At 42.7% G+C, this 26,260-nt stretch overlaps 1 protein-coding gene across 1 annotated transcript in view; it reads left to right on the top strand.

Moving 5' to 3' along the window:
• Nucleotides 1-26,260, top strand: part of LOC138760292 (butyrophilin-like protein 8) — an 88,011-nt gene that overhangs the window by 40,222 nt on the left and 21,529 nt on the right. The window lies entirely within an intron of this gene.

The following is a 26,260-nucleotide window of genomic DNA, read 5'->3' as shown; positions in this document are numbered from 1 at the left end:
GGTTAATGTTACACTATATTTCCTATAACTTTGTCCAAGATAATGTAGTAGGTTTTGAACAGGGTTATACAACCTTGGTCATCTTTCGGAGTTGTGAATTGTGCAACCCAGAGAGTTATGAAGGTCGCGTGGTTTCTGAGAAGCTGGAGCTGGCAAGTGGTAAAGATTCCAATAAATGGTCACATGGTTTCCAAGAATTGAGACTGATCTCCATGATGTTGCAATGTCATATGATTTTGAGAAAAAATATTGGCAAATTCAGATATTTTGAGGCAGTTCAGAAGTCAAACCCCTGTGGAACACATGGGAATTGGACCCTTGTGAAAGACGGCTGAATTGCGGTAAAATCGGAATAGATGCTGTAATGTGTTACTCCTCATCATAAAAGGGGAGTACAGAAGAAAGTGGATTTGAAGAGGGAGACCACCTTCCGGTTGCTTTTCTTTTGAAAATAGAGTGCAGCCTCATCGTGGAAGGAAACTCCGTGACTCTTAAGAGGGAGTTGAAGATCCCTAGGGTGAGAGATGAAGAAATCTCTTCCTGGAAAATGTTCAACTAAATATGGGAAAATCTAAGAACTTGAATGTTAACAAATTCTTTGTAATTGCTTTTAAGCAACAATTTAAAGAAATTGGGGGCTTCACTCTTGCTGTATAATTACTTATGAACCACGATTTAAAAAGGTTCAACGTGTTTGAAACTGGGCTTTAAAATTGACTTCAGATTCAAGCTTAAACTGTTTTTGACTTTAACACACACGCACATTTGTGCGTGGTGGGGTTTTAAGATAGAGTTAAGTTTAAAGAAAAGTAAGATGTTAATTGTTTTGTAAAAATTATTTTGAATTTATCATTGGTGAATCTTCTATTGCCGTTCCTTTGTTAGTACTAATAAGATTTTATTAGTTTGTTACACGTTAGAGCGGGTACAGAGGAGGTTCACAAAAATTATTCTGGAAGGATTATATGAGGAGCGTTTGACACCTCTTGGCCGGGCGGGATTCGTTAGTATTGAAGAATGAAGGGGGGACCTTATCAAAACATTCGAATGAGGACAGAGTAAATGTGGAAAAGTTGTTTCCCCACAGTGGGAGAGTCTAGGACGAGAGGGCACAACTTCAGGATGAAAGGGCATTCACTTAGAACAGAGATGTGTAGGAATTTGTTCAGCCAGAGGGTGGTGAATGTGGAATTTGTTGCCATGCATGGTTGTAGAGGCCAGGTCATTGGGTGTATTTAAGGCAGAGATTGACAGGCTCTGGATTAGCTCGGCACCTTGCACGGATGCTGCCTGACCCGATGAGTTATTCCACCAGTTTGATGCTTCCAGCAAACCTGCTGTAGACAGTACACCTGTAGAAGCTGTTGTGGGCCATCCCAGAGACAGGTGTGTGTGTGGCAGTGATGACAGGGAGTTTATTATCCTATCTTGAGAAAGGGCTCAGTGTCTGCAGACTTTCATGTACCCAGGAGTAAATCTTGAAAATCTGTAAACACCGGGGTTGAAGTAAAAACACAAAATGCTGGAAAACCTCAGCAGGTCAAATAGTGTCCTTTATATAGAAACAGTAAAAATACATATCTGACGTTTCGGACTTGACCCCTTCAACAAGATATGAGAGAAGGCCGGCAGGTGGACAAACAAAAGAGTGGGAGGAGGGTGGTGGCAAAGGCAGGAGATGATAAGTGGAGGAAGGGGACAGGAGCAATGAGGTGGAGGAGGGATGGCTGGATGGGTGAGGGGGGGGGAAAGGGGAGAACTGGAAAAGGGGATAGGGGAAAGAAAAAGCAAGCAAGTTTAGCAGAAAGCAGAGAAGTCGATGTTAATGCCATCTGGCTGGAGGGCGCCCAGACAGAAAATCAGGTGCTGTTCCTCCACTCAGGTGCTCAGGGTGGTATAGAACACAAGGCAATGGACAGGCATGTGACTGTGGGAGTGTGACTCAGAATTTAAATGGTTGGCCAATGTTGTACCCAGCAATAGTTAGGTAGCATGATCCAGTCCTCACCGAGGCATCAGCATTGGAAAGGTTAAGAAGTTCAAGTTCCTGGGTGTCCAGATCTGTCCTGGGGGCTTCATAACGACACACTCATGAAGAAGGCTCACCAGCAGCTCTTCCTCATCAGGAGTTAGAGGAAATTTGGTATGTCACCAAACTTGCAAATTTGTATAGGTGTGGAGAGCATTCTGGCTGGTTGAATCACAGTCTGGTACAGAGGTGCCAGTGCACAGGAGAGGAAAAGACTAAAGAGGGTTGTGAACTCGGCCAGCACCATCGTGGGCAGCAGTCTTTACTCCCTTGAGGACATCTACAAGAGGTGGTATCTTAGGAAAGCAGCCTCTATCCTCAAGGACCCCCACTATCCAGGCCATTCCCTCTTCACTCTGCTACCATCAGGAAGCCTGAAGATGAGCCCCCAACTGTACAAAAACAGCTTCTTTCCCCTCCTCAGATTTTGGAATGGACAATGACCCACAGAGTGAAGCACAAAAGTCTGCAGACTCTGTGATTGTAGTAAAAACACCGGAATGCTGGAGGAACTTGAGGTAAAGATTATTATCAATGTTTCATGCCTGAGCCCTTCATCAGGGTGTGAGTAAAAATGAACCAGAAGTAGCGGCTCCGGGGACGTGGCCTCACTTTCTAATTGTCCCTGTCATGCTAGCCAACCACGAGTCCCAGGGGTCCGTGCCGAGATGGTGTTGGACCCCCTCCACCTCTGAGACGAAGCCCGCAGGCTGAGAAATGCTTCGGGGATGTTTTGACGTCACGCTGAACCATTATCTCAAGATCCCTCTGTTGCTCTGCATTCTCAATGCCCTCCCCTTCACTGCAAAAGTCCTATTATGGTTATTCTTTCCAAAATGAAGCCCCTCACTTTTATCGACATTAACTCCATCTGCCACCTTTCAGCCCACTTTTACAAACTGTCCAAATCCTGTAGTCCATGAAAACCCTCTTCACTATCCACAACTCCCCCTATTTTTGTATCGTCCGCATATTTACTCATCCAATTTTCCACCCCATCATCCAAATCATTAATATAAATGACGAACAACAAAGGACCCAACACTGATCCCTGAGGCACACCGCTTGTCACTGGCCTCCATCCTGACAAATAGTTGTCCACCATGACTCTCTGGTGCCTATCTTCCAGCCACCGCTGAATCTATCTGACTCTATTAATTCCTAGAGATCGAACCTTCTTCACTCACTTTCCATGCAGAACCTTATCAAAAGCCTTACTAAAATCCAAATAGACCACATCAACTGCTCTACCTTCATCAACCTTTCTGGTCACCTCTTCAAAAAAATTAAACAAGATATGTCCAAAACGACTTGCCCCTCACAAACCCATGTTGGGTGTCCCTGATCAATCCCTCCCTTTCCAGATATTTATTTATACATATAATCCCTAAGAATTCCTTCCATTAATTTCCCGACCACCAATGTCAAACTTACTCACCTATAATTGCTTGGCCTACACCTTCGCCTTTTTTAAACAGTGGAACCACGTTTGCAACCCACCAGTCCCACGGCACCACACCCTCCTCCAGTGACTGTTGAAAAATCACTGTCAGCGCCTCCACTATTTCCTCCCTGACCTCCCTTATCGGAAAAATCCCATCGGGACCAGGAGACTTACCTACCTTTATACACCCCAGAAGTTCTAAAATCCCCTCTTTACTAATCCCTATCTTTTCCATAACTAACCCTTTTGCTTCACATCCTACACAATTCAATATCTCTTTCCCTCGTGAACAACGATGAGAAGAATTCATTCAATATCTCCCCCATCTCATACGGTTCATCACACATTCCTCTGCTCCAATTTTCCAGTGGACCAATTCTATCCTTAACTTTCCTTTTACCATTCACATATTTGTAACAACCCTTAGGATTTGCCTTCACCCTATTTGCTATAGCCCCCTCGTACCTTTTTGTCTTTCTAATTTCCTGCTTAAGATTCTTCCTACGATCTATATATCATCCATATATCTTATCAGTCCTTTGCTTCTTGTATTTAACGTAGGCCTACCTCTTATCCCAAACCATCTTCCTAATTGCTCTAGAAAACCATGGCTCCCTTGAACATTTAGCCTTGCCTTTTGTCCTGACAGGCACATAAAGATTCTGTACTCTCAAAATCTCTCCTTTCAATGCTCCCCACTTCTCCTCAATGTCCTTTCCAGAAAAAAAGGTCATCCCAAACTACTCCCTGCAAGTCCCTTCTCATCTCTTCAAATCTGCATTTTCCCCACTCAAAGACCTTCATCTTCGGACCAGACATATCCCTTTCCATAATTTCGCTGAAACTAATGGTGCTATGATCACTGGATCCAAAGTGCTCGCCAATGCACATCTCCGTCACCTGCCCTATATCATTCCTCAACAGTAGATCTAACACTGCCCTCTCTAGTAGGTCCCTCAACATTTTGATGCAAAAAGCAAACCTGCAGACAATTTACAAGCTCAGCCATCCAGCCCACCTCCTGATCCATGATTTTACTCTTCTGAATGTTTATTCTATTTGGGTGTTGCTTTATAGGACTTGCTTCTCCCACGTCCACATCATGATGAATCACTGATGTCCTTTTTGGCACATCAGGAAACAAATTTGTATATTTCAAAATTAATTATTTCAACTGCATCTGTTCTTATTAGTTAAGATAGCCCAAATTGCTGAGTTAAGACAGGCACACAGGAACCATGGTTTCTTGAAGGTTATCCTCACAAGATTCTGTTTCCATAATCATATGATCCATAACTTCCTCAACCCTGTCAACAATTAACACCTATGAATCACATCGTTCTCCACTACCCTTAACCTCATAATAAGGTTTCGTCAACAATTCACCCTTCAAGTCATATCCACAACCCATTTTGTAAATCTCCTGTTCATTTACTGCTTTGTCTTTTAAGTTTAGTGAGACCTGCATCTCCCTCTGTTGCTGAATTAACTTTTTACTTGACAAAGAGAAATCCTGACCCTCACAATTACCCTGCTCTATCAACTGGATCTTCCTCAGCTCTCATCATTTTCTTCGACAAAGACCTTGTAACAGCACATGCGGGATGTATCTCACAATCCTCTTCAACCTCATCCTTACGAGGCCCATTTGTTAATCTCCAGGTGGGGTCTCACCAAGGCCCTGTACAGCTGCAGTAAGGTATCCTTGTTCCTAGACTCAAACCCTCTTGATATGAAGGCCAACATACCATTTGCCTTTTTAACCGCCTGCTGTACCTGCATGCTCGCTTTCAGTGACTGGTGCACAAGAACCCCTCGGTCTCTCTGCACTTCCCCATCTCCCAATCTATTGCCATTCAAATAGTAATCTGCCCTCCGGTTTGTATTACCAAAGTGGATAACCTCACATTTATCCACATTGTAGTGCATTTGCCATGGACCTGCCCAGTCCCTCAATTTATCCAAATTACACTGGAGTTTCCTGACCCCCCTCTTCCGTGCACACAACCCCTCCTAGCTTAGTGTCATCTGCAAATTTGGAGATATTACATCCAATCCCCTCATCCAGATCATTAATGTAAATTGTGAACAGCTGGGGTCCCAGTACAGATCCCTGTGGCACCCCACTGGTCACCGCCTGCCACTCAGAAAACGAGCCATTTATCCCAACTGTCTTCTACCTGCCAGCCAGTTCTCAATCCACATCAATACCTTTCCCCCAATCCCATGAGCCTTGATTTTGCATGCCCGTCGTTTATGCGGGACCTTATCGAAGACCTTTTAGAAATCCAGGTACACCACAGCGCAGAAACAGGTCATATCATCCCTACGAGTCCACATCGGTTCACTTGAACAACTCCACTACTTCCTCCCTCCCAGTCTCTGCCCATAACCCTCCAACCCCTTCATATCCATGTACTCATCCAACCTTCTCTTAAATGACAGAAAAGACTCTGCCACAACTATCTCCTCTGGAATATCATTCCATTCGGCCACCATTCTCAGTGCATTTCTCCTAAAGTTTTGCCCCCTTACCCTTAACTTATGCCTGCTTATTTCAACCTCCCCTGCCCTCAGGGGAAAGAGTCTACTCATGTCAAGTCTATCTATTCCCTTCATAATTTTAAATACCTTTAACAAATCCCCCTCAACTGTTTACATTCCAATGAATAAAGTCCCAGTCTCCTTAATCTTTCTCTGTACTCTAGATGCTGTAAGCAAGGCAACATCCCTGTAAATCTCTGCACCCTCTCCACCTTCTATAATTTGGAGACCAGAACTGAACACAATACTCCAAACCTGGCCTCACCAATGCCTTAAACAACTGCAGCATCACTTCCCAGCTCCTATACTCTAGACTATGATTTATGAAGGCCAGCATACCATATGCCTTCTTAACCACCCTGTCTACATGGGAATCCACCTTCAATGAACTCTGTACCATAACCCCCAGGTCCTTCTGCTCCTCTGCGTACCTCAATGCTTTCCACTTACCTGCATATGTCCTATTCTGGTTACTTTTTCTGAAATGCAGCACCTCGCACTTTTTTCCATTAAATTCCATCAGCCATCTTTCAGCCCACTCTTCCAAACAAACCAAATCCTTCTGTAATCCAAGAAAACCTTCCTCAATATCTACCACTCCCCCTATTTTTGTATCATCTGCATATTTGCCAAATCATTAATATAAATGATAAATCACTGCAACCTCTAAATCCTTTTTCTTTTGTGCTAAATAAATTATACTTAATAACCTAACTATATTTTCAGAAATTTGTCTGTTTGTAACAAAGCCCGTTTGATCCATATTGATTAATTCAGGAAAATGATCATTAATTCTATTTGCAAATACCTTTGCCATAATTTTATAATCAACATTTAACAATGAAATAGGTCTATATGAAGCTGGTTTAATGGGTCTCTATCTTTTTTTTAACGAATAACTGTAATTTTCGCTGTGGAAAAAGTTTCTGGAAGAACATGTAACCTAAAAGCTTGTTCTATTACCTGCATAAATAAAGAAATTATTAACTCTTTAAATTCTTTATAACATTCAACTGGAAATCTATCTTCTCCAGATGACTTATTATTCTGTAAACAATTAAGTGCTTCATAAACTTGCTGCTCACGGTTAATGGTCTGTCCAAATTACCTTTATCTGTCTTAGTTAATCTGGGTAATGTTATTTATGACAAATAATTATCTATAATAGTTTCATCCTGCCATGATTCTGAAGTATATAATTTTTCATAAAATTCCCTAAAGCTTTAATTTTTTCTTCTGGTTTAAATGTCACTTTTTTATCATCTTGAAATCTGTTCTGCCTTGAATTGCCAAACCAGAACTTTATGAGATTGATAATAATTCTGTTTAGATCCAAGGATCATTTTTTTCTGTTCTATAAGTCAACATTATATAATATTGTAACTTCGTCTTAATTAAATGCCAATATTTATCCTCTGATGTTGATTTTTGAATTTCTTTTTCCAATGCTGTTTTTTTTTCTAATTTATCTCTACCTCTCATATAATCCTTTTTAATTTTTGAAATAAAATGTATAATCTGTCCTTGCAAATATGCTTTTAATGCATCCAAAAGAATAAAGAAGGCTTTTGGTACGCTGACTTTTATAAATCAAAGCATAGAATATAGGAGTTGGGAGGTGATGTTGAGACTGTTTAAGGTGTTGGTAAGGCCAGGTTTTGAATACTGTGTGGCGTTCTGATCCCCAAATTATAGGAAGGTATTTGCAAATAGAATTAATGACCATTTTCCTGAATTAATCAAGTGAACCGATGTGGACTTGTAGGGATGATATGGCCTGTTTCTGCGCTGTGGTGTACCTGGATTTCCAAAAGGCCTTCGATAAGGTCCCACATAAACGACGGGCATGCAAAATCAAGGCTCATGGGATTGGGGGAAAGGTATTGATGTGGATTGAGAACTGACTGGCAGGTAGAAGACAGAGCGTTGGGATAAACAGCTCATTTTTTGAGTGGCAGGCGGTGACCAGTGGGGTGCCACAGGGATCTGTACTGGGACCCCAGCTGTTCACAATTTACATTAATGATCTAGATGAGGGGATTGGATGTAATAACTCCAAATTTGCAGATAACACTAAGGTAGAGAGGGTGCAGAGAAGATTTACCAAAATGTTGCCTGGATTGCAGTATCTAGAATACGGAGAAAGATTGATTAGACGGGGTCTTTATTTATTAGAGCCTAGAAGGTTGAGGGGAGATTTGATGGAGGTGTTTAAAATTATGAGGGGGATAACGTTACGAGCCCAGAGGACCCCAAAACCCAGCAGCAATAGATATTCACCACGACAAATGGTTACTTAAAAGTTTTTTTAAAATTATCTTTAAACATGAAAACAGAATCAAACTTTAACTTGTATATTATTCTTAACTTACTTAACTTAACCTAATCTAACCCCTTCTAATTCTAAGTGTACGTTTGTGTAATGTGTGTGTAAGTTTAGAAAAGTTCTTTGGATCACGGTCCAATCTCACTTCTCATTTCTCCAAGTTCATTGGTTGCAGGCAATTCTTAGACTATGCACAGAATTTGACATGTATAAAGTTCACCAGGCTTTGGTGCACGAAAGATAAATGGATTCCGCTCAGGAAGGTTCTTGTCAGTTTTAGAGAGAGAGATTTGTTGTTCCAGGATTTCCAGAACTGAGGTACTTCCCTCAGTCACCTCAGTGTCTCGCTGATGAAACTTGCCCCATCAGGGTTCTCCAGATGATAACCTCTTTCTTACAGGCTACCACGGAGTTCCTTTCTGTATACCTTATTCCAAGTAAAACGTACTAGAGAGCCAGCCGTATAGTCTGTCTTCCACTCTGGAGCTTCTGTTTCAGTTCCAATAAGCTTGACACAGCTTCTCCTGCTTGTTACAGCTTTCTGTGCCACACACACTCACTGAGACAACTTGCTTGACTCCTCTCTCTCTGACTCACTCAGACACAGCCACCCCTGTCCTTTTCCATCAAACGATAGAAGTCAGTCTTCTGGTTCATCTGTTGTTTTTAGGTAAATGAGAACCCATCAGTGACCTCTCTATGAGCACTCCTCAAAACTCTGCAAAAAGGTAGTATGTCTCTTGCAGTTGCTTTAAAGACAGTAACACCATAGGCATTCTTCACAGTTTCTGTAAAGTCACTCGAGATATGAATTCTCCAGTATTTCAAATAAGATCTGTTTTAAAGTGTCTATGTATGTAACCTACTCTAACCTTTCCCAATTTATCTCAAAATGTTTCTATACACTCTGTCACACAAAAGACAGAATAGATGTGAATAGGCTTCTTCCCTTTGAGGGGAGGTGAGATTGGAACGAGGGGTCATAAGTTAAGGGTTAGGGGGCAAAAATTTAGAAGTAACATGAGAGGAAGCTCTTCACTCAGAGTGGTGGCTGAGAGTAATGACCTTCCAGAAGAGGTGGTTGAAGCAAGGCCAATTTGGTCATTTAAGAATGGATAGGTGCATAGATGTGAGGGGAACGGAGGGTTATTGACAGGGTGCAGGTAAGTGGGACCACAGGAGATCACTTAAATTGGTACAGAATAGAGGGGTTGAGATGGCCTGTTTCCGTACTGTAATTGTTATCTTCTATCGAATATAAATCACAAAATAGCTTAATATGCTGTTGTAGGGGCAGCGAAACGGGAGTCGAAAGAATTTGAGACCAGTACTTGGCGGACTCCTCTGCCCTCTGGTTGTTCATTGAAACTTCCCATGCTGCGCCTTATAAGGCCGTGGGTAAATTCCACCCTTGCGCCAGAAACCACGCCATCACGTTGCCTCGTGCGCATGCGGACCCAATTCTGCCAGCGGCAAAGACGACCCCAACAGCACCACCTTGACACAGACCATAACACTTGGAGCCGGTTTGCCTGCTGTCAGAGATGTGCACCGCCACGCTGTCTTATAAAAGCACAGAAATCTTCCCTTTTTAATAACAAAGAATTTAATCTCCATCTATACACTGTCTGCTGTTTTTCAGAAAATTCCAATTCCATCCACAATGGAGAATAATCTTGTTTTATAATCAATATTAAAATCTCTTGATTGATTTTGAACTTAAAGTAAAAAATAAATCAATTCTAGACTGTGTATCAAATCTAAAATAATAAAAAGAATAATCTCAATCCCTAGGACGTTTCTTTCTCCAAATAGCCACTAGGTTTAAATGTTTCATTAAATATAACATGTCGAATAAAGGATCCAAACAAAAACTGAAATCACTTCCAACTAAAATATTTTCATCATCAGACAAATTTTTAAAAAGTACCTTGTATGAATTTTTCATCTAAATTCACTACAAATATATTTAATAAAGTCTATCCCTCAAAAAATATTCGACAGTTTACCATTATATTATCTACCTGCAGGATCTGTAGTCGAGAGGAGTTGGCGTCGGAGTTCAGCAGGATCCAGTGGGGAGCGGCCCAGTGGGGAGCAGCCCAGTGGGGAGCGGCCCAGTGGGGAGCGGCCCAGTGGGGAGCGGCCCAGTGAAGAAGTGGGGCTTTGAGGCTTTGCCTTGAGAAGCTTCGGCGAGCAGAGGCTGAGGTCGAGCTTGTCCGGAATGAGGTCGGCCTGTAGATTTGTCTTTATTCTCTTATTTTATTTTTCTCTCTTTTCGAGGTGAGGTGGGGGGGGAGTAAGTGTGAGAGAAGTTTGCTGTTCTCAGTGCCAGATGTGGGAGGTCCTGGAGTCTTCTAGCCTCCCGGATGTCCATGTCTGCCCTAGGTATGCTGAGCTGTGGCTTCTCAAGGACCAAGTCAGGGAACCGGAGCTGCAGCTCAACGACCTTGCCCTGGTCAGGAGAGTGAGGACATCATAGACAGGAGTTACAGCCAAGTGGCCACACCAGGGCCACGGGAGGTGGATCAGTGGGTTACGGTTAGGAGAGGGAGGGGGGAAGAGTAAGGTACTGGTGAAGACCCCTGTGACTGTAGCCCTCGATAATAGTTACTCCTCCTTGAGTACTATTGGGAAGAACAGCCAAGCTGGGGAAGGCATCCGTGGCTGAACCTCTGGCACGAGGTCGGCCTCTACTGCCCTCCTCTTCCTTTCCCTGCCCTTTTCGGCTACTGTTATAGGGGATTCAATAGTTAGGAGGACAGATGGGGGATTCTGAGGACAAGCTAAGGAGAACTGGATGGTGGTTTCCCTCTCTAGTGCCAGGGTCCGGGACTTTGCTGCTCGTGCCCAAGATACTCTAAAGTGGGCTGGAGATGAGCCAGAGGTCGTTGTTCATGTAGGGAGCAACAACGTAGGGAGGAAGAGTGAAGAGGCCCTCAAAAGTGAATACAGGGAGTTAGGTCGAGAGCTGAAAAGGACTACGAAGGGAGTCATCTTGGGATTACTGCCTGTGCCTTGCAACAGTGGGAGCAGGAACAGAATGAGGTGGAGGATGAATGCGTGGCTGAAGGGATGGAACAAGGGGCAGGGATTCGAGTTTTTGGATCACGGGGACCTTTTTTGGAGGAGGTGGAGCCTGTACCAAATGGACAGGTTGCATCTGAATCCCAGAGGGACAAGGATCTTGGCAGGGACATTTGCTTTAAACTAGGATGGTTGGGGGAAGGGATCCATATGAAGGGAAACAGCAAGGGGGTTAAACTGCAAACAGAGAAGGCTTGTAGACAAAGTTTGGGGGTGGATAGACAGATGAATGAGAAGAAAAATGATCAGTGCAGTGATGGAGGGGAGATGATGGGAAGAAATAACAGAGTTGACTGTAAAGAGAGGGACAGAGAGAAAGTTGTGAGAAATCCCTGAAATGCATTTACTTTAACGCTAGTGTAGGTCACGTCTCCAGAATGGAGAACCATCGCCTTCCCAAGATCGTGTTATATGGCGAGCTCTCCACTGGCCACCGAGACAGAGGTGCACCAAAGAAGAGGTACAAGGACTGCTTAAAGAAATCTCTTGGTGCCTGCCACATTGACCACCATCAGTGGGCTGATCTCACCTCCAACCGTGCATCTTGGCGCCTCACAGTTTGGCGGGCAGCAACCTCCTTTGAAGAAGACCGCAGAGCCCATCTCACTGACAAAAGACAAAGGAGGAAAAACCCAACCCCAACCAACCAATTTTCCCTTGCAACCGTGCCTTCATGTCCCCCATTGGTCTTGTCAGTCACCAACGAGCCTGCAGCAGACGTGGACATACCCCTCCATAAATCTTCATCTGCGAAGCCAAGCCAAAGAAAGTGTAGGAAGGTATTGCCTTTTACCTTGTACTGCAGTGAAATATTTCACTGCCATGGGAAGTGATGAATTTAGCCTTGGGGTTACCTGGAATTTGAACAACTGTCTTGAGTGCCTTATTTGGGATAACGAACGTTGCCATCTGCTGATCTTGTTTAATCTGGGGGGGGGGAACTGAAACGGGGTGAAGAATCTCTTACAAAATGATGTTTCAGTAGAACTTGTTAACTGCTCCCCTATTGCATCTAACTTTATTTAAAGCCTGTTGAATCCTGTATTGAGTCCCTGCTGCGCTGTCAGAAATAGTGTTCTCTCCCACTATAAAGTGACTTTAACCTGAGTCCAGCCTAGTTTTCAGTTTTAACAGCCAGTCCTGCTTCATGTTGGGGCATCCATCCAAGATGTTTTTTCTCAGTTGTCTGTGTTTCATCTTTGTTTGTCTCCGACTTTATGAGCTCCATTTTTGTATCTGATATGGGCCGTGCACTTGTGATCAAGTCCATGAAGGCATTCACGTCTTCTCCATTTTGGTGTTTGCGGGACAACGTGTCTGCTGAGTACATGAGCTTACTCGGAGTGTTCTCCTCATTCAATGTGTAGTGTTACAGCCTAATTGTCATTCTTTGTATTTGAAGTGGACATTCATTTAATGGCTTTTGGAACAATGCAATCGAGGGCTTATGGTCAGTCTCTACAGTGATTGGTTGTCCTAACACAAACTGATGAAATATTTCATGGGCGTATGTGACAGTGAGCAGCTCCTTCTCAATTTGAGCCGATCGGGTCTCCGCGTCTGTCATTGAACGTGATGCATACACAATGGGCTCATATTTTTGCAGAAGAGCTGCACCGAGCCCACTACGTGATGCATCTGATGATATCTTGATGAGTCTGGCTGGGTCGTAAAACCTCAGAACTGGTCCCTCCGTGAACAGTTTCTTTAGTTCTGAGAAAAGAAAGGGTTAACAGCTGGTGATAGTGTAGCTAGGTTTTGCAGCAGGCAGTTTAAAGGGACCAATTAGCACGACGATTAACTCTGAACCAATCATCGAGCAGGTCTGATGAGAGGCTGTCAGACTTGTGAAGCAATGGAATTTATACTTAGTAGTAATGGTATAGGGTAAGAATGTATTGTGTAAACTTTTCATTGGGCCAAATGTAACTCCACCCATGTGTGAGCAAGACAAAGGAGAGAGCTGTGAAACACGAGGGCAGTCTCGGCCAGCCTTTATAGAGAGAGCTTCTTGGTAAGGCTCTGTGCAGACAATTCTGCAGAATAAAGAAAGTCTGACCAGACAAAATTTTCGGTAACGTCATTTCGTAGAGTCCACCGAATGAACCGGAATCCACAGTTTGCTCCATGACTTTTCATGTTCATGATTCCACTCCCATTCAATGTTCTTTTCTGTTTGTCTTCTCGATGGAGCATTCTTTTCTGAGAGGTTGGATATGAATTTACCCATATAGTTGACCATTCCATTAAACCTCTGTATGTCCTTTTTGCATTGTGGCCTTGGCATGTTCCCAATGGCCGACACCTTTCTGGGATCTGGTTTGATGCCCTCACTGCCAATAATATCTCCTACAAATATTAGTTCTGTCACCCCGAGCTGGCATTTCTCTCTATTCAGCTTCTGGTTTGCTTTCCTTGTTGCTCCAGCACTTTCCTTCGTCTCTCATCATGCTCCATTCTCGTGGTTCCCCAGACTGTAATGTCATCCATTGAGATGTTAACTCCATCCAGGTGCTCAAAGACCACATGGATGGTTTTGTGATCCACCTCAGGGGCTAAGGCAATTCCAAATGGTCACCTTAGAAATCTGGATCTGCCAAATGGACTATTAAACGCGCTCAGTCTTGAACTTGCTTCATCCAGTTTTAACTTCCAAAATCCTGATGATGCATCTAACTTGCTGAAAAACTTTGACATGTGTCGGAATCTTAAAGTGTGCTCTCTTTATTGCCCTGTTTAGATCTCTTGGATCCAGGCAAATTCTCAGCTTTCCATTCTTTTTGACAACAATGACGAGTTGTCAACAATGACCCACTCCATTGGCTCATCTATCTTCTGAATCACGTTCAGGCTTTCTATCCTGTCCAACTCTGCCTGTAGTTGCTTTTGAAGCGCAAATAGAACTTTTCTGCATGGATGTATTATTGGTGGTACACGTTTATCCACTTTGATCGTGTGTTCTCCTGGAAGGCAGCCTCGACCCTGAAATAGGTCATTGTACTCTTTCATGAGTTCATCGTAGACTGTCTCTCCATTGCTTTCCACCATGAGGACTCATTTTACCAGGTTCAATTTCTCACAGCTGTTAACCCTACTATGGCCTGTCCATCCTTTGGTACCACAATGAATACTAGCATGCGCCCTTTGTCCTTGTGTTTCACTTTGACCATGCATTCTCCTTGCACTGGTATATCGGTACCTGAATATCCTGTCACTTTTGTTCCGTACATCTTTGGTCTGGGTCTAATCTTCTTAAAATCAGTCTCTGATATTACATTAATTTGTGCTCCAGTATCCAATTTAACTGAAATGATAATGTCATTCACTTTTAATCTCAACATCCAGTCTGTTTTTTCCCTTGTTTTCAGACACAACATCTACATCGAATTCCTCTACCTCCCTTTCATCTCCTGCATGAACCTTGCTTTGTTGCACTTGGTTCCTACAGTAACGGGCATAATAGTTGCTTTTGTTGCATGTTTTACTATGTGATGGACACTTTTTTTGGAGATTTTGTGCAGCGCATCGACGACATGGCTTACAATTGTCCCCATCATTTTTGTTTGCTGGCCACGTCCCTCTTTCAACTTTTTGTTAGTTTATATCCGTTCTTGCTCACTGCATCCACATTGTAGCTAGTTTTACTGAACAGCTCTTTTGCCTGCGTTTTTTCAGTTTCTGTAGCCCTACGGAGTACTGTGGCTTTTTCCAAGTCTAGATTTTGTTCTCTTAGCAGTCTTTCCCTTAGACTCTTATCTGGAATGCCACACACAAGTCTGTCTTTTATCAGCGAGTCGGTCAGTCCTAAAATTCACATGTTTTGCTTCTGTTTCTCAATTCAGTCACATACTGATCAACACTTTTTTCTGTTTTCTGTATACATGTGAAAAATCTGTGCCTTTTAAACATCACATTACGTTTAGGTACACAGTAGGCCTCAAACAGTTCCATTATTTTTTTCTAGTTTCATTTTGTCTCCTTCAGCAGCAAATGTGAAGTTATTATACACCTCCAGGGCTTCATCACCCACAACATGTAAGAAAACTGACATTTTCACTTTATCACTTTTCTCGTCAGTCCAACTGCCACTAAATACAATCCAAAATGCTGTTTAAATCTGTTCCAATTTTCAGCCACATGACCTGTCAGCTGAAGTTTCACTGGTGGATGTAATCCTTCCATGTTTCACTGTGTTGGCTTCTCTTCACTGATCTTTAGATTTTTTTTTGAAGTATTTCCTTCCAATTTCCTTTATCCCACTTCTGACACCATGTTTTATCTTGTATTCGTATGTGTGATTTCTTAGACTCTAACACATGGATGAAGAAAAAGGTTCTATACTTTAAAGTTGTGTAAACAGAACCATAAGGCCATGAGGCTGCAAACATCCATTACAGATCCTGCATACTGCTGGCAGCCAAGAGTAATCAAACAGTAACCATAATCAAGGCCTTGCTAGTGGCCTGGTAAACATGATCAATATCATTAGTTAGTTTCTCAATTAAAATTTAAGTTAGCTTTAGTAATACCAAGGAAATGTATCGCTGTTACATGGAAATCAGATGTTTCTTTAACATTAGAAAGATGGCAGACATAAATTCAAAGTTATATTCCTTCAGAAAAAAAATTACTTATAATTTAAGGAGTAAATATTCTGTATTTTTACAAATTTGGAGCCTATATGCTAAAATAATGAGACTAAAATAAATAATTAAAAATGTTATTTGAATCCTCCTGACCAGTGAAGTTTTCTCTAAATGAATAACTTCTGGAACAATAATTTTTGGGATCCTTGTGTGTCATCTGAAGCAAATTTAACACATAGCTATGTTATTATGCATTTTATATTTATATTTAGATTTTAAACACTGGGATTAGTTTAGGTTGGAGGGGAGTTTAGGATTTTAGTTTTATTAGTGTCTTTTAGTTCTTTTTTCTTTTCTTTTTATAGATTATTGACAAATTTGTAAATATTGTAACTTGTTATTATTTGTTATAATTATATATGCTGATTTAAATAAAATATTCAAAAAATTAAAAACGGAGGGTAGTAGAAGAAAAAGAAAGGGGAGTTTGAATTAGAGGCAGCTGGAAAACAGAGGCCAAATGATGGCCAAAAGAAAAATGGCCTCTTAGGCTCCAAAGTGTGTAGAAGGGAAAAGCTCAAACTGCATCCTCTAGTTTGACTACAGAGCAAGTGGCAAATTATGATCCTGTTAAACAAGCAGTATTGAAAGCTTATGAGTTGGTTCCAGAAAAATATAGACAAAAATTTAAGTTTGGTGAAAACATGGAATCAAATCAATCGTATGGATTTTGCTCTGGGAAAATCTGTTGATGCACCTCAAAATTATTAATAATGATTTTGACAGATTAAGAGAATTGATATTAATTGAGGAAATTAAAAGGTGTATTCCAAACGAGATCAAATTATACCTGGATGAGAAAGACGTGGGGATGTGGCAGTAAATGGCAAAGTTAGCAGTTTCACAAAAACAAATTGCAGATTAATAAGCCTGTTCAGAAGGTTAAGTCTGGGGAGTATGTTAAGAGAAAAGATGAAGATAAGGAGGGAAAGGACAGAACTTCTGGATTTGTATGTCATTTCTGTAAGAAACCTCGTCATGTTCTTGCAAATTGTTTAGTGTTGACAAAGAGATGAGAAAAGGAGATGTTACCAGATAAGGTATTCAGATAGTTGAATTTAATGAGAACAAATGTTCCATACCTGCTAATGGATGTTATGGAGGTATTCAAACCTTTTGTATCAGAGGGCTTGGTTCAGTAAAGGATGGGAATTCCCAGGTTCCAGTTAAAATTCTTAAGAGATACTGGGGCTGCTGTTGGAGAATGTTTTAACTCTTGATCAACAGATGGACACAGGAGAGACAACTTTGCTTAGAGATGTTGGTGGAGATGTAAAGTCAATATCTCTGCACAAAATAGTGTTGAATTCAGATTTAGTTAAAGGACCAGTTGTGGTAGGAGTTATTCAAAGTTACCTGTGCAAGGAGTCTCATTTCTATTAGGGAATGATTTGGCAGAGGATAAAGTTGGGTCAGTTTTGGCCCTCGTGAGGATGAGTTTGACAAAGATTGTGAGATGTATCCTGCATTTGCTGTAACAAGGTCTTTGTCTAAGAAAATGAGAGCTGAGGAAGATCCAGTTAATAGAGACTTGCCCAGTACTTCTGAAATGATACAAAAGGAGAAAGTTAAATGTGAGAGTCTGGATTTGTCTTTGTCAAGGAAAGAATTAATTGAGAAGAAAAAGATAGAGCTTTGTTGCCTTGAGGGAGAATGATGAAGAGATTAAGGAAATGGCCTGTGGGTATTATGGAAGGGTGAATTCTTAATGAGGAAATAGAGACCTCCTGATCTTCCTGCAAATGAAGAGTGGGGTGGGGGGGGGGGGGTGGGGGTGAGAATTCATCAGGTGGTTGTTCCTAGAATTTACCAGAAGGAAATTTTAAAACTAGCTCACAGTACACCTTTGGCTGTTGGTCATCTTAGTGTAAAGAAGACCATGAATAAGATTTTAAGACAATTTTTCTGGCCTGGTTTGAGGAAGAATGTTGTAAATTGGTGCCGGACATGTCATGTTTGTCAGATTGTGGGGAAACCTAACCAGGGTCCTCCATTGGCTCCATGACAACCTATTCCTTTTGCTGGGGAACCTTTCACTAGGGTTATTGTGGATAGAGTGGGTACCCTGCCTAAAGCAACAGCTGGGAATCAGTCCTTGTTAACAATTATGTGTATGGCGTCCAGATTTCCAGAAACTATACCATTGAGGAAATCAAAGCCAAAACAGTGGTAAAGGCTTTGGAAATTTTTTTCACAGATGTTGGATTACCTAAAGAGATCCAGAGTGATCAAGGATTTAACTTCATGTCCAGGTTGTTTCAGCAGTTGATTTATGAGTTGGGAATAAAACAGATCACTTCATCTGCACACCATCCTGAAACTCAGGGAGCTTTGGAAAGATTTCATTCTACTCTTAGAAATACGATGATTTATTGTCTGGAGAATGGGTAAGATTGGGAGGCTGTGCAGGAGTCATTAGGGTTCAGCCCTTTTGAAATTGTGTTTGGACATCAGGTTAGAGGGCCTTTGAAGTTGATAAAGGAACAGTGGGTTAATGAGAATGTCCAGTTGGACTTGCTGGATTATGTTTCTAAATTTAAAGGTAAATTACAAAATGTGTGGACTTTGGCTCAAGAGAATTTAGAAATGGCTCAGGGTAAAATGTAGCATTTATTTGACACGAATGCTCAAATGAGGAATTTTAAGACAGGAGGTAAAGTGTTAATTTTGTTTCCAACACATGATAATCCTTTGAGAGCTAAATTTTCTGGACCTTGTGTAGTTAAATCAAAACTGAATGATGTTAACTATGTTGTTAACACTCCAGATAGAAGGAATAAAACTCAGGTTTGTCACATAAATATGTTGAAATCTTATTATGAGAATAAGGGTAGTGGAGAACAATCTGTATCTGAGGTGTTAGTTGTTGACCGGGTTCAGGAAGTTTCGATTATAAACTTATGGAATCAAAATCTTGTGAGGATAACATTAAAGAAACCATGGTTCCTCTGCACCTGTTGAACTCAGCAATTTTGGAAAATTTGGAGGAAAAGTTAGGCCATCTTAAGTCACAAGAACAGATGCAATTGAAGCAGCTGCTTTTGAAATATTCAAATTTGTTTCCTGATGTGCCAAAAAGGACGTCAGTGATTTATCATAATGTGGATGTGGGAGAAGCAAGTCCCATAAAACAGAACCCATATAGAATAAACATTCAGAAAAGTAAAATCATGGATCAGGAGGTGGAATATATATTGAGAAATTATATTATTCGGCCTGCAATGCTTCACTACTGATGAGCTGAACACCTTCTATACCTGCTTTGAGAAGAACCAAATAATGCCGACTAGAATCCCTGAAAAGGCTGAGGACCCTGTGATATCTGTTTCTGAGGGCGACATCAGAACATCATTCAAGAAGGTGAACCCTCACAAGGCGTCAGGCCCTGACGACGTACCCGGTAGGGTACTGAAAATCTGCGCCAACCAGCCGGAGAGTTTATGGACATTTTCACCCCTCATTGCTGCAATCAGAGGTTCCCACCTGCTTCAAAAGGGCATCAAACATCCTGGTCCCCAAGAAGAGTAGAGTGATCTGCCTCAATAACAACTGCCCAGTAGCACCGCCCTCTACTGTGATGAAATGCTTTGAGAGGCTGGTCATGGCCAGGATTAACATGAATCTAAACAAAGATCAGGACCTACTGCAGTTTGTCTATCATTGCAATTACTCCACAGCAGATACAATATTGCCAACTCTCCACTCAGCTCTGGAACATCTCAAAAACAGCAATTCATACATACAGCTGCTCTTCATTAACTGCAGCTCAGACTTCAGACTTCAATACCATTATTACCTCAGTGCTGGTCAACGAACAACAAACCCTGGGCCTCTGTACCCCACCCCCCCCCCCCCCACCAACTGGATCCTTGACTTTTTACATCGGAAGACCACAGTCAGTACCAATTGGAAACAACATCTCCTCCTGTCCTCACTGATCATGGACACAGGCCCACTCCAAGGATGCATGCTTGGCCCACTGCTCTACTCGTTCTGCACCCATGACTATCTGGTCAGGCAAGATTCCAATGCTATCTACAAGTTTGCCGTTGAAACCAGTTTTCGGCAGAATCACAGATGGCAATGAGGAAGTATACAAGAGGGAGATAGATCAGGGCGTCGAATGGTGTAATGACCACAACCTTGCACTCAACATCAGCAAAACCAAAGAGATGATTATGGACTTCAGGAGGTCAGGGGAACACGATCCAGTCCTCACCAAGGGCTCAGTAGTGGAGAGGGTCAAGAATTTCAAATTCTGTAGTTTGTTGGGGGGATATCTGTGTATTCTATAACAGACTGTGATGTTATCTCCTTGTTTATTGATGGAAAATGAAAAACAAAATATTTTTAAAAAAACTTCAAATTCCTGGGAGTCAACATCTCCGAGGATCTGTCCTGGAGCCTCCACGTCGATGCAATCATGAAGAAGGCTCTCCAACATCTATACTTTGTGACGTGTTTTGAGGAGATTCGATATGTCACCAGACTCTCAAAACTTCTACAGGTGTACCGTGGAGAGAATTCTGGATGGTTGAATCACTGTCTGGTATAGAGGTGCCAACACTCAGAAAAATCTCCTGAGGGTTATTAACTTGGACTGCGACATCACGGGCACCCGTCTTCACTCCCACGCGGACCTTGGCTCTATCCGTCACAAGAGATGTCTTAAAAAAGCAGCCTCTATTCTCAAGGATCCCCACCACCCAGGCCATGTCCTCTTCGTTCTTCTACTATCGGGGAAAAGGTGCAGGAGCCTAAAGACGATCCCTCAGCAACACAAGGTCAGCTTCTTCCCCACTGCCATCAGGTTCCTGAATGATCAGTGAACCAAAGACACTGTGACGTTTCCTCCACTATTTTTATTTATTGTTGTAAGATGATTTATATAAATATTTGACCTGTGACGCTGCCATAAAACAATGAATTTTATGACTTGTTCATGACAATAAATTCTGATTCTAATTCTAACAGCTGATGAACCTTTCAATGCCCTCTTTCGGGGTGAAAGACATCCTCCAGGAAGCTGGAGGATGGAAGGTGGAAGCTCCTTCCTGGTGTTCTGTGTTGGGAGACTCTTTTCATATTCTAGGGAATTCCAGATTCCCTGCTCAAGCTGTGTCTCTGTTAATTGGACCCCAGTGGAGCAAAGGCATTTAATCAGTTATCGATATTATGGTGACTTCATTATTCCAAAGAGCAGAAATGTAATTGACTCCTTCTGTGCACTGTTCTGGTGGAAGATAAGAAATAGGAGAGGGAGTCAGCCATCGGTTGGACATTCAATGGCTGATCTGATGATTAGGCTCATCTCCACCTGCCTGCCTTTTCTGTGCTGTCGGTCTAAATTTTTTTAAATTTAAAACCTGCCAAACTCTGCCTTAAATACACCCAGTAATTCGCCCAATGACTTGGCCTTCACAACCGCCTGTGTCACTTGCTGTCCTGTTGCTTGGTAGTGCTGCAGAGAATAAGTCTGGTATGTGGTGCCCGCAAATATCAATGAGCTCTCTGATGGAGGGTGGTGAAGGGGAGAGAAAGGCTCCCTTGTGTCGTCAGCACAATGGGGACAATACAGAGTGTTTGTTACCATCAGGAGGTTGAGATCTTATTTCCATTGCATTTTGAAGAGCCAAGTGCTCACAGGAAGGCCGTAGTACAAAATGGACTGAACTTGGCTCTGTCCGCCACAAGAGGGTGGACCTCCCCGTGGCTGCCCATTTCAATTTCCCATTCCATTTCCTTGCTGACATGTCTGTCCATGGTCTCATGCATTGCCAGACTGAGACCACCTGCAAATTTATCTTCTGACTGGGCGCCCTCCAACCGGATGGCATTAATATCGACCTCTAACTTTCATTAAAAGCCCCTCCCCCTTCACCTCCCAAGCTCTGTCTCTCTCCCTTTTCCCTGACTCCTTTCACATGGACATAATTCATTCTCACCTCTCCTCTGTAGAGTATTTAAGACAGAAATTGACATGTATTTGATTTAGTTAGGACATCAATGGTTACAGGAAAAAGGCCGGGTATTGGGGCTGAGTTCTAAGGATTAGCTCGTGATTAAATGGCAAAGCAGATCCGATGGGCCGATCGGCCTACTTCTGCTTGTGATCTCTTATCAACAGTGCACTACATATTTAATCATGAGCCATTTCCCACTCAGCCCTGCTGCCCGGCCTTTTCCCCATAACCTTTGATGCACTGGCTAATCAAAAACCTATCAATCTTTGCCTTAAATGGACCCAATGACCCGACCTCCACAACTGCCTGTGGCAACAAATTCCAGATTCACTGTTCCTAGCTGAAGAAATTCCTACACATCTCTGTTCTAAACTGATGCCCTGCAATCCTGAAATTGCTCCCTCTTGTCCTACACTTGCGATTTTCCCCCCCTCATTCTCCTAAATTCCAGTGAGTATAGGCCAACAGCTGTTAAACTCTCCTTAGAAGATAACCCTTTCATTTATGGAATCTCCTGCCTGATGGTTTGCTATCTCCAGGCGCCAGGGTCAGGGACCCTCATGTTGGGTCCACATCATTATGAAAAGGGAGGGAGAGCAGCCAGAAGTCGTGGTAGATATCTACCAATGATAGAGGTAAGAAAAAGTATAAGGTCCTGAAGAGGGAACATTGGGAGCTACGTAGGACTTGGGAGGGCTTGTGCAAGAATTGCAGAAGGTTGGTTTGCAGGTGCAGCAGGCTATCAAAAAGGCAAATGGAGGGATTGAATTCAAGAGCAGGGAGTCATGCTGCAACTGTACAAGGTACTGGTGAGGTCACATCTGGAGAACTGTGTGGAGTTCTGGTCTCAATACTTGAGGAAGGAGAGACTGACTTTAAAGATGGTGGAAAGGAGGTTCACCAGGTTGATTCCAGGGATAAGGGGATTGGCCTATGAGGAGAGACTGAGTTGTCTGGGACTATACTCCACGTCGATGCAATCATGAAGAAGGCTCTCCAACATCTATACTTTGTGACGTGTTTTGAGGAGATTCGATATGTCACCAGACTCTCAAAACTTCTACAGGTGTACCGTGGAGAGAATTCTGGATGGTTGAATCACTGTCTGGTATAGAGGTGCCAACACTCAGAAAAATCTCCTGAGGGTTATTAACTTGGACTGCGACATCACGGGCACCCGTCTTCACTCCCACGCGGACCTTGGCTCTATCCGTCACAAGAGATGTCTTAAAAAAGCAGCCTCTATTCTCAAGGATCCCCACCACCCAGGCCATGTCCTCTTCGTTCTTCTACTATCGGGGAAAAGGTGCAGGAGCCTAAAGACGATCCCTCAGCAACACAAGGTCAGCTTCTTCCCCACTGCCATCAGGTTCCTGAATGATCAGTGAACCAAAGACACTGTGACGTTTCCTCCACTATTTTTATTTATTGTTGTAAGATGATTTATATAAATATTTGACCTGTGACGCTGCCATAAAACAATGAATTTTATGACTTGTTCATGACAATAAATTCTGATTCTAATTCTAACAGCTGATGAACCTTTCAACGCCCTCTTTCGGGGTGAAAGACAACCTCCAGGAAGCTGGAGGATGGAAGCTGGAAGGTGGAAGCTCCTTCCTGGTGTTCTGTGTTGGGAGACTCTTTTCATATTCTAGGGAATTCCAGATTCCCTGCTCAAGCTGTGTCTCTGTTAATTGGACCCCAGTGGAGCAAAGGCATTTAATCAGTTATCGATATTATGGTGACTTCATTATTCCAAAGAGCAGAAATGTAATTGACTCCTTCTGTGCACTGTTCTGGTGGAAGATAAGAAATAGGAGAGGGAGTCAGCCATCGGTTGGACATTCAATGGCTGATCTGATGATAGGCTCATCTCCACCTGCCTGCCTTTTCTGTGCTGTCGGTCTAAATTTTTTTAAATTTAAAACCTGCCAAACTCTGCCTTAAATACACCCAGTAATTCGCCCAATGACTTGGCCTTCACAACCGCCTGTGTCACTTGCTGTCCTGTTGCTTGGTAGTGCTGCAGAGAATAAGTCTGGTATGTGGTGCCCGCAAATATCAATGAGCTCTCTGATGGAGGGTGGTGAAGGGGAGAGAAAGGCTCCCTTGTGTCGTCAGCACAATGGGGACAATACAGAGTGTTTGTTACCATCAGGAGGTTGAGATCTTATTTCCATTGCATTTTGAAGAGCCAAGTGCTCACAGGAAGGCCGTAGTACAAAATGGACTGAACTTGGCTCTGTCCGCCACAAGAGGGTGGACCTCCCCGTGGCTGCCCATTTCAATTTCCCATTCCATTTCCTTGCTGACATGTCTGTCCATGGTCTCATGCATTGCCAGACTGAGACCACCTGCAAATTTATCTTCTGACTGGGCGCCCTCCAACCGGATGGCATTAATATTGACCTCTAACTTTCATTAAAAGCCCCTCCCCCTTCACCTCCCAAGCTCTGTCTCTCTCCCTTTTCCCTGACTCCTTTCACATGGACATAATTCATTCTCACCTCTCCTCTGTAGAGTATTTAAGACAGAAATTGACATGTATTTGATTTAGTTAGGGCATCAATGGTTACAGGAAAAAGGCCGGGTATTGGGGCTGAGTTCTAAGGATTAGCTCGTGATTAAATGGCAAAGCAGATCCGATGGGCCGATCGGCCTACTTCTGCTTGTGATCTCTTATCAACAGTGCACTACATATTTAATCATGAGCCATTTCCCACTCAGCCCTGCTGCCCGGCCTTTTCCCCATAACCTTTGATGCACTGGCTAATCAAAAACCTATCAATCTTTGCCTTAAATGGACCCAATGACCCGACCTCCACAACTGCCTGTGGCAACAAATTCCAGATTCACTGTTCCTAGCTGAAGAAATTCCTACACATCTCTGTTCTAAACTGATGCCCTGCAATCCTGAAATTGCTCCCTCTTGTCCTACACTTGCGATTTTCCCCCCCTCATTCTCCTAAATTCCAGTGAGTATAGGCCAACAGCTGTTAAACTCTCCTTAGAAGATAACCCTTTCATTTATGGAATCTCCTGCCTGATGGTTTGCTATCTCCAGGCGCCAGGGTCAGGGACCCTCATGTTGGGTCCACATCATTATGAAAAGGGAGGGAGAGCAGCCAGAAGTCGTGGTAGATATCTACCAATGATAGAGGTAAGAAAAAGTATAAGGTCCTGAAGAGGGAACATTGGGAGCTACGTAGGACTTGGGAGGGCTTGTGCAAGAATTGCAGAAGGTTGGTTTGCAGGTGCAGCAGGCTATCAAAAAGGCAAATGGAGGGATTGAATTCAAGAGCAGGGAGTCATGCTGCAACTGTACAAGGTACTGGTGAGGTCACATCTGGAGAACTGTGTGGAGTTCTGGTCTCAATACTTGAGGAAGGAGAGACTGACTTTAAAGATGGTGGAAAGGAGGTTCACCAGGTTGATTCCAGGGATAAGGGGATTGGCCTATGAGGAGAGACTGAGTTGTCTGGGACTATACTCACCGGAATTTAGAAGAATGGGAGGGGATTTTACAGAAACAAATTTAATTATGAAAGGCAAGATAGAGGCAGATAAGGTTGTTTCCATTGGTAGGGGGAGACCAGAACTAGGGGCCATAGCTTTGAGATTTAGGGTAGTTAATTTAGGACAGAGTTGAGGAGGAGCTACTTTTCCTAAAAGAGGGAATGAGGTGACTTTGGGAAATATATTTAAGACAAGGTTGGAGAGATTTTTACATCATAGGGGAATTAAGGGATGTGGGGAAAAGACCGGACGGTGAAGATGAGCCTGTCATCAGATCACATTGAATGGCGGAGCGGGCTCGACGGGCTGGTTGGCCAACTCCTGCTCCTATTCCTTGTTTTCTTGTGTTCTAATCCTGGAACAATCAGAGATAGAAGGCAGAAATCTGAAGCAGAGGAGAATGAAGGGTCCTTGGGGAGAGCTAACATTAAAGCTGGGTGACCTGATGAAATGCTTCAAGGATCTGATGATGGAATGCATCAAAGCACACCTCCCAGAGATGTTGAATCCATTTCTATTCACCTATAGAAGAAACCGTTCCACAGACAATGTTTGTCCCTTCACCTCTGACCTGACACACCTGGAGAACAACACTTCATACATTGACTTCAACTTGATGTTTCATACAATCGTTCACCAGAGGCTGGTGGAGAAGCTGTCCTTGCTGGGACTCAACACCATTCTCTGAAACTAGATTCTGGA

The sequence above is a fragment of the Narcine bancroftii genome, chromosome 4 (assembly GCF_036971445.1).
Source record: "Narcine bancroftii isolate sNarBan1 chromosome 4, sNarBan1.hap1, whole genome shotgun sequence".
NCBI classification, from domain to species: domain Eukaryota; kingdom Metazoa; phylum Chordata; class Chondrichthyes; order Torpediniformes; family Narcinidae; genus Narcine; species Narcine bancroftii.
This window is presented reverse-complemented; position numbering and strand designations above follow the sequence as displayed.